We start from the raw sequence: 9,952 nt of genomic DNA, 5'->3' as shown, positions 1-9,952 counted from the left end.
GAGAGACAGCAGTGCCTGCTTCCATGGAGCTTGCATTCCAGTGGAAGGGACAAACAATAAACAATTCAGCAAAAAATTATTTCAAGTAGTGATGAGTGTTACAAAGAAAATGAAACACAATAATGTGATAGTGAGTGGGTGGGTGAGCAGCATTGGACAGGGTAGCAGCATTGGACAGGGTGAGCAACATGGAAGGGTTCTCTGAGGAGTTGATGTTTGAGCTGAGACCAGAATGGAAGTAACTATGTGAACATCTTGGGTAACAGTGTTCCAGGCAGAGGGAACAGTAAGTGCAGATGCCCTTAGGTGGTAGTGAGGATAGTAAATTTGAAAATGAGTAAGAAAACCAGTGTGTCTCAAATGTAGTGAAGAAATGGGGGACAGTGGGAAGCAAATTGTTGGGAGATATGGACAAGGGTCAACCTGTATAAAACCTTGTGGAACAAAGGTATTATTCTAACTGCAGTGAAATCTATTTAGGATTTTAAGTAGGGAAAAGGCATTATGTTTCAAATTGTTTTTAAGATCTATCTACTGAGTAGAGGATGGATTAGAGGGGTCAAAACCAAAAGCAAGGACATCAGTTCAAGAGCTATTGCAGTAGTTCAGGTGGGAGAAAATAATGCCTTATGAACAGCGCGATGGGGAAAAGTGAATAATTTCAGATCTATTTTGGAAGCAGAGTGATAGCACTTGCTAATGCATTGTATATCAGGGTTAATGATGGAAGAGAAGGAGTTAAGCATGGCCTCTAGGTTTTAGGCTAAAGTGACTAGGAGGAAGGGGGTGACTTTTTCTGAAAATGGAAAGACAGGAGTGGAAAGAGTGTATCGTGGCTGGCAGTCAGAAGTTCTGATTTGGAAATGTTAGATCTGTGCTGCCTCACAGCCACCTACATTTTAAAAGTTTACTTTGAAGCAGGGCCTTTGTTTACAAAGGAGTCCTCTTAGGAATGCAATGGTTAAAGATAGAAGAAAAAGGAGTAATTCTTAACAAACCGTTAATAATAGACTCTCCACAATGCTGTGCCTCCTGCAGCCTCACTTCTTAAGTCTTCCAATATAATCTCCCTGATCAAGAAAAGAATTGAGATCACATGTGTTTAAGATCTTCATTATGGGCTTCCCTAATCCCCTCTTCACCTTTCTGATCAGTCCGAGTGCTTACATCTGCAGAAAATCGAAGCAAATTGAGGCACCGTTGTAGAATAATGAATTGTAGGGAAGTCTGCTAGGATTAATGAAAAGACCTGTCCTTAAATAACATACAATACCACAATGATTCAGGGAACAAACAAAAAATGCCTAGGGTTTATGCCTTCACTTTAATAAAGTAGAAATATGTAGGAAGTAAATTATTTAAAAATTTTTTATTTGATGAAACTGTTCAAATAAAATCCACATACTTTTAATTATAAATCAAACAGAAAAAAACTTCAGGTATCTCTAAATTTGGGATCTGAGTTTTATGCTAGTGATGTGAATAGAAGATGTGAGTACTAGAATCTGCCAGGTTTGAGATCTCAAAGCCCCTCAAAAGTGTCTTGAGGTGGTGTTAAGGCAAGGAGAATTTGATATTGATCTATCTATGATATTTTACTTCTAGGAAAATATGAGATTTTTCTTAGAATCTCTTGGTGTCTGGGTATGTTGCTAAGAATTCTGTGATGGAACACTTTATTCAGGCAAGTGGGTTGCTTTTCTCTTTTCTCACCCTCCCCATGACCAAGTTATGGCTTAATGTACCCTTGAGTATACCTATCTTCTGGGTGGCTCACTTGGGCACTTAGATCTCATTTCCTACTTCCTCTGTTACCAGGTGAAGGGTTGTAGAGCAGGTGGATGATCAGACTGGCAGGCACTTGACTTTGACAGTCAGGCCTATAGAGATTTTGAAAGTTTCTCTAAAGTCTCATCTCAATGTGACACATACAGGTTTTATGTATAGTAGTATTTTTAAAATTGTGCATGGTGATTCACTAATATGTCGTGAAATGGATTTAGTGGTATTGACCAAGATATTAAAAAGTAAAATAAGACAAATAGTATAAAAAATATCAGGGTGTATTATGCATAGTAAATGTAAATATTGTTTCATGGAACTTCATTTGTAGATATAACTGTATGTTCTGGGTTGTGATGTATAATGTATTTTTAAATCCAGGTTGTGGTTAAAAAGAAAGCATGAGTAACACTGCCCTAGAGACTGGCCTGTGTGGTTGGAAGACTCATAGAAAAGAATCTGAGCTCCATAATGACCAGCTTCCTGACCATGGGAAGTTTCACAACTTTTGGGGCCTCAGATTCCTCATCTGTAAATTGGGGGATAAGGATAGATCCTACCTTGGCTTGCGGAACCAAGATGGCGGCGTAGGTAGACACACTGCGCCTCCTCGCACAACCAGAACTGACAGAAAATCGAACGGCAAGGAAGTCCAACACCAAGGAAATAAATACACATTCATCCAGACCGGTAGGAGGGGCGGAGACGGGCAGCTGGGGCGGAGAGGACTCCTGTGGCCATGGCGGGACCAAGACAGGCGGAGTGTGGGATGAACGGGGCAGGCAGTCTGACCAATGGCAGACCCTGCGGCCCCACATTCGCGCAGATAAACCAAGAGGGCAGGACTCAGAATGGCAGAGAACGGGGGCAGGCAGAGCAGCGGGTAGCACCCGGCAGCCCCACATTCGCGCACAGATAAACTGGACAAACGGCGGGGAGCAAAGCAGACCATGCAACCCAGGGCTCCAGTGCGGGGAAATAAAGCCTCAAACCTTTGATTGAAAATGCCCGTGGGGGTTGGGACGACAGCAGGAGAGACTCCCAGCCCCACAGGAGAGGCCGTTGGAGAGACCCACAGGGGCCTAGGGTGTGCACAAGCCCACCCACTGGGGAATCAGCACCAGAGGCGCCCAGTTTGATTGTGGGTAGCGGAGTGAAAGATTGAAATCCAGTGGAGAGTGGAGCGGGTGTCATTGCTCCCTCTTGGCCCCTCTACCATGTACAGTGTCACAGCGCAGCGACCACTGTTACCCCACCCTGGTGAACACCTAAGGCTCTGCCCCTTAAAGTAACAGATGTGCCAAGACAAAAAAAAAAAAAAAAAAAGGCCCAAATGACAGAACACTTCAAAGCTCCAGAAAAAATACAACTAAGTGAGGAAGAGATAGCCAACCTATCGGATGCACAGTTCAAAACACTGGTTATCAAGACGCTCACAGAATTGGTTGAATTTGTTCGAAAACCAGATGAAAAAATGAAGCCTATGCTAAGAGAAACAAAGGAAAATGTACAGGGAACCAATAGTGATGCGAAGGAAACTGGGACTCAAATCAACAGTGTGGACCAGAAGGATGAAAGAAACATCCAACCAGAAAAGAATGAAGAAACAAGAATTCAGAAAAATGAGGAGAGTCTTAGGAACCTCCAGGACATCATGAAACATTCCAACATCCGAATTGTAGGGGTACCAGAAGGAGAAGAGGAAGAACAAAAAATTGAAAACTTATTTGAACAAATAATGAAGGAGAACTTCCCTCATCTGGCAAAGGAAATAGACTTCCAGGAAGTCCAGGAAGCTCAGAGAGTCCCAAAGAAGCTGGACACAAGGAGGAACACACCAAGGCACATCATAATGACATTACCCAAGATGAAACAGAAGGAGAGAATCTTAGAAGCAGCAAGAGAAAAGGACACAGTTACCTACAAAGGACTTTCCATAAGACTGTCAGCTGATTTCTCCAAAGAGACCTTACAGGCAAGAAGGTACTGGCAAGAAGTATTCCAAGTCATGAAAGGCAAGGGCCTACATTCAAGATTACTGTATCCAGCAAAGCTATCATTTAGAATGAAAGGGCAGATAAAGTGCTTCTCAGATAAGGTCAAGTTAAAGGAGTTGATCATCACCAAGCCATTATTATATGAAATGTTAAAGGAAGTTAACTAAGAAAAAGAAGATCAAAAATATGAACAGTAAAAATGACAGCAAACTCACAGTTATTAACGACCACACCGAAAACAAAAACAAGAGCAAACTAGGCAAACAACTAGAACAGGAACAGAACCATAGAGATGGAGATCACATGGAGGGTTGTCAATAGGGGAGTGGAAGGGGGAGAGGGGGGGAAAGGTACAGAGAATAAGTAGCATAGATGATAGGTGGAAAATAGACAGGGGGAGGGTAAAAATAGTGTAGGAAATGTAGAAGCCAAAGAACTTATAAGTATGACCCATGGACATGAACTATAGGGGGGGAATGTGGGAGGGAGGGGGTGGGAAGGATGGAGTGGAGTGGGGGGGGAAATGGGAGAACTGTAATAGCATAATCAATAAATATATTAAAAAAAGAAAAAAAAGATAGATCCTGCCTCAAAAAGTTGTTCGTTGAGAGGATTAAAGCTTTAGTATAATGCCTGACACACACACAATAACTGTCTGATAAATAACAGCTATTATAATTACCTATGAAAATTGGTTATTAATTTGTTGTGTGTGTGTGGAAGGAATTAGTAATTAAAATGAGTCAAATGGGCCTGTTACCAGTGTAGAAAATGGGTATGGTCTCACTGAGTTCTCCTTAGCCTCAATATTCACTGTTGGTTTTTTATCTAGAATGACATCTGATATCTTAGTTTGAAGCGCTTGTTTGAAAATCAAGGCTCCCTCAATAGGTACACAGTTTTTAAGATTTTCAGAATAGCATAAATTATACTTTGAACTCTAGTTTCATTTCCTAAAGAAATAAGATTGGGAGTAGTAGATGTAGTGATCGGATAGAGTTGCACCCTCCCCAAAGCCTCCTGATATGGGAAGCACAGGGTTGTGCCTCTCTTGCTCCCTGTGGGGTCTCTGAATTTGTCAGACTTCTGCCTCTAGGAATTGATTTATTTCCTTCAGGCTGTTAAACTCATCCACACTAAGCTGTTCTGGGGTTGCTTAACATTCTTATTAATAATTTATTTAGGGTTAACTTTTTATTATTATGGTTGTGTTTATTTTTTAAGCAGTGAATTTATATAAATTCACTCTTTATGAGTGTACAATTCAGGGATTCTTGAATGAACAATTCAATGATTCTTGAATTTATAGAGTTGACTATCACCACAACACAGTTTTAGAACATTTCCATCACCCCCCAAAGCTCCTTTATATCCATTTATAATCTTTTCATCCCCAGGCCCAGGAAATCATTAATCTATTTTTCATCTTTATAGATTTACTTTTCTGGACATTTAGTCACAATGAAATCATGCCGTGTGTGGTGTTTTGGGTCTGGCTTCTTTAACTTAGCATAATGTTTCTGAAGTTCAGCCATGTTGTAGCATGTATATGTACTTCATTCCATTTTGTTGACTGATAGGTTTCTACTGTATGGATATGCATTTGTTTCTCCATTCTCAGTTGGTGGATATTATATTGTTTCCACCTTTTGGCTGTTATAAACAATAGTGATATGAACATTCATGTGCAAGTTTATGTATGAGTGTATACATTTATTTTTCTTGGATAGATAACTAGGAGTGGGACTAGTGGGTTATATGTTAAAATTATGTTCAAATTTTTAAGGAAAGTGCCATACTGTCTTCCAAAGTAGTTGCATCATTTTACATTCCCACCAACACACTGTGAAGATCTAGTTTCTGTACATTCTTGCCAACACTTACTACTGTCTTTTTGATTACAGCCATTCTAGTGGGTATACAGTGGTAACTCACTGTAGGTATAATTTGAATTCTATTAATAAATAATGATATTGAGCATTTTGCATGCATTTATTAGTTCTTTGTATAGTTTATTTAAATCTTTTGTCAACATTTTAACTAGGTTGTCTTTTTATTGTTGTGTTGTAAGAGTTCTTTATGTATTCTAGATACAAATGTCAGATATATGATTTGCAAATACTTTCTCTCAGTCTGTGGTTTGTCTTCAAATTTTCTTAAAGGTGACTTTTGAAGAGCAAAGTTTTAATTAATTAATTATGTAATTTTTATGTTGATAGCTAATCTTTAATAATGCTACTGCAGACTCCAAACAATCATCATTCATGGGGGTACACGACATTTTGATTCAATCCCTTTGCTTGAAAATAACCCATTAAATATTTCGAAATTAATATATATGTTTATTGTAAAATTTAGATAAAACAACCAAATGATATAAAAAAGAAAGCGAGTATCTGGAGAAACTTAACCATCTAAAGTTGATCACTATTCACATAGGTAGTATCCAGATATACAATACACTAAATGTGTTAACATACATAGACATTTTGAACCATACTGTAATTATTCTGTTGATTATACCACAATCCTCCATGCTGCTTTGTATTTCTTAGTTTCCCTTTTTAAAAAATTAATTTATTAAGGTGGAAGCTTAGGCTATTAATTTGAGGGTTTTCTTCTTTTAACATAGGCATTTGAAATTATAAATCTCTCTTGAAACAGTGCTTGATCTGTACCATAAAGTTTGATATATTTTAATTTTCATTATGTTTAAAAATTTTTAAAATTATTTTATTGTTGTTCAAGTATAGTTGTCTGCATTTACCCCCACCACTCCCCCACCCCAGCCTATGCACATTGATTATTTAGAAGTATATTGTTTAATTTCAAAATATTTATTGATTTCTCAAATTTTTTTGTTGATTTATAATATAATTTAATTGTGATTGCAGCACATACTTTGTAGAATTTTAATCCTTTTAAGTTTATCACATCTTGTTTTATGGTCTAGCATATCATCTATTCTCAAGAATGTTCCCTGTGCACTGGAAAGAATGTATATTCCACTGTTGTTGGGTGGGGTGTTGTATAGGTGTCAATTAGGTCAGATTGGCTGATAGTGTTGTTCAATTCTTCTATATCTTTTCTATTTTATGTCTCATTGTTCTATCCATTATTAAAAGTGGGCTATAGCCCTGGCTGGAGTGACTCAATGGATTGAGTGCTGGCCTGTGAAGCAAAGGGTCACTGGTTCAATTCCCAGTCTGGGTTGCAGGCCAAGTCCCCAGTGTGGGTCACACGAGAAGCAACCATACATTGATGGTTCTCTCTCTCTCCCTTTTCCTTCCCCTATAAAAATAAATAAATAAAATAAAATAAAGTAGGCTATAAAATCTTTAATTATTATTGTTTAATTGTCTATGTCTCCTTTTGGTCCCGTCAGTTTCTGCTTCATGTACTTTTGAGTTCTGTTGTTGTTGCCTATGTTTCATGTCTATATGTTTGTAATTGTTTATCTTTCTTATTAATTTATACTTTGTTTTTAAAATTTATTTTTAATAGTCACCATACTGTACATTATATCTCTGGTAGATTATCTTTTTCCCCTGAAGTAAACATCACTTATTATTTAATATTATGGCTAATGCAAGTTAATTGTGAATTGAAAAAGACATAAACCAAGGGTCCACATCCTCTCTCTTTCATCTCTTTTTTCAGTTTTTCGTTAGAAATCAAGCAAGTTCCTTACAATGCGAAGGTATAATGAGAAGGATTAGGCTATCAACAAACTGGCTAAGAAGCACAACTAAAAAGGAATTTTTATATGCATACATAAAAGGAAAGCCAAAAATTACACATTGCACAGTAAAAAAGATCTTTATTATTTATGAAGCACCTACTATGTACTATGGAGCCAAGAATCATTTATTCCTCATATTAACCCTAGGAGGTCTTAACATCTCAATTTATAATTGAAAAAAACAGGCTTATAAAGTATCTTGCCAGAAGTTACACTGCTGGTTTACATACCAGTCATGCTATCATAGACATAGTACTTATTTATCTTTTAACTGGAATAATATCTTGTACTTATAAAATGCCCTTTTTTGTTTGTGGTAATATTTTTGTCTTAAAGTCTATTTTGTCACTATTATAGTGACTTTATCTGTCTTATAGTTGCTATTTGCATGGTGTATTTTCTCATACTTTAAACCTATTTGTACCTTTGAATCTTTAAGTGTGTCTCTTGTACATAGCATATAGTTGTCAGATCTTGTTTGCCTTTTGATTTGAGTATTTAGCCCTTTTATTTCTTCAATGGAATTTTTAATTGAGATAATTGTAAATTCTCATGCAGGTCAAAGAAACAATACAGAGTGGTCCCTGGTACACTTTGTTTAGGTTTTTTCCAATGGTAATATTTTGCAAAACTACAGTCACAGCCTGAATATTGACTTCATATCTCTTATTCAAGTTTCCCTAGTTGTATTTGTACTCACTTGTGTTGTGTGTGTGATAGGGTGTGGAGGGCAGTGAGTATATTAAGTTCTGTACAATTTTATCACCCATGTATGTTAGTGTATCCAATACCACAGTACCAAACAGTTCCAACACCAGAAGAATCCCTCATGTTGCCCATTTGTAACTACTCTTACTTCCCTGACACAACCACCTTTGCACCTCCCTAACCCTTGGCAGCCACTAATCTGATCACTATTTCTAAAATTTTCTCATTTAAAAATGTTATATAAATGGAATAATTCATTATGTAACCCTTTGAGTATGGATTATTAGCTGAAAAAATGGAACACTTCACAAATTTGCATATCATCTTTGCCTATGGTCCATGCTAATCTTCTCTGTCTCATGCCATTTTTGTGTATGTGCTGCCAAAGTGTGAACAATCAATATTTTTAACATAGGTATTGATGTACTTGTATTATATCTCCAAATTTTTGTTTTCTATGTTTCATGTCTTTTTATTATTCTATTCCTTCTTTACTACCTTTTTTTTGTGGTAAATAAAATATTTCTAGTGTACTATTTTAATTCCTCTGTATTTTGCTTTTAATTTTATTTTTGCAATGAGTTTTAGTTGTTCTTCTGAAGGAATTATAATAGTATATTTTAAGTAAAAACACTCTAGTTCAGATAATGCTAACTTAATTCTAGTAGAATAGAGAAACTTTGCTTTATTCCTTTTGATTCCTTTGTGATATTATTGTCATATATATTAATTTATATATTGTAGTCCCCCAAATATAGTTTTATAATTATTCATGTATGCAATTTTATTTTAAATGAGAAGAAAATAGAAAAAAACTATATACTATCTCTTTCAACTACATAATTACCTTTACTCATGTTCTTTATTTCTTTGTGTTTTTTTGAACTACTGTCTAGCACTGTTTCTTTTCAGCCTGAAGAACTTCTTTTAGTATTCTTTGTAAGGCAGGTCATGTTTACCTGGTAATATCTTAATTTTGCTTTCATTTTTAAAATATTGTTCTCCAGATATGGATCTTTGGTTGACATTATTTTTTTATGTCAGTGTTTTTAAGATGTCATCCTATTGCTTTCTGGACCTCCACCATTTATGATGATAAATCAGCTGTTTAACTATCAAGTCCCCTTTCCCATTGTATGTGATGAATTGTTTTTCTTTTGCTACCTTCAAGATTTCATCTTTTTCTTTGCTTTTCAACACTTTGACTATGATGTATCTCAGTGTAGATATCTTTGTTTTACCACTTCGAGTATGTAGAGATTTTTGGATGTGTAGACTGATGTTTTGACCAATTTGGGGAACTTTTTTGGCCATTATTTCTTCAAATATTTTTTTCTGACCCTTTCCCTCTCTTTTCTCCTTCTCAAACCCCAAGTATTAATATGTTGGTGGAGGAGTTCCAGCCAAGATGGAGATGTAGGTAGAAATGCTTCACTTCCTAAAAGCAAGGATAAACCAAAAGAAGGATAAAAACCAAAAGAAGGATAAAAACCAATTTTAAAACAATAAACAACCATGACTTCCAGAATATCAAACTGCATGGAACTCCAACAACCAAGGAGTTAAGGAAACATTCACCCAGACCAGTAGAAGGTGCAGAGACTGGCAGCCTGGCAGGTGGAGAATCCACAGCAAGGTGGTGGACCAAGCAGGAGAGGTGGGGCTGACTTATTGGAAAACTAAAGACTCAAAAGCTATAGCTGTAAAATACTGTGGGGGTCAC

The 9,952-nt window shown here is 36.7% G+C and overlaps 1 non-coding gene across 1 annotated transcript; it reads right to left on the bottom strand.

Annotated features, from left to right (window-relative positions):
* Window positions 1-8,518: 8,518 nt before the first annotated feature.
* Window positions 8,519-8,624, bottom strand: LOC112322536 (U6 spliceosomal RNA). The gene has a single exon (XR_002976650.1). It is a non-coding gene; the product is annotated as a U6 spliceosomal RNA (small nuclear RNA).
* Window positions 8,625-9,952: the final 1,328 nt, after the last annotated feature.

This window comes from Desmodus rotundus, chromosome X, assembly GCF_022682495.2.
Source record: "Desmodus rotundus isolate HL8 chromosome X, HLdesRot8A.1, whole genome shotgun sequence".
In the NCBI taxonomy this organism is placed as follows: domain Eukaryota; kingdom Metazoa; phylum Chordata; class Mammalia; order Chiroptera; family Phyllostomidae; genus Desmodus; species Desmodus rotundus.
The sequence above is the reverse complement of the archived record's forward strand: the minus strand, read 5'-3'. Positions and strand labels throughout refer to the sequence as shown.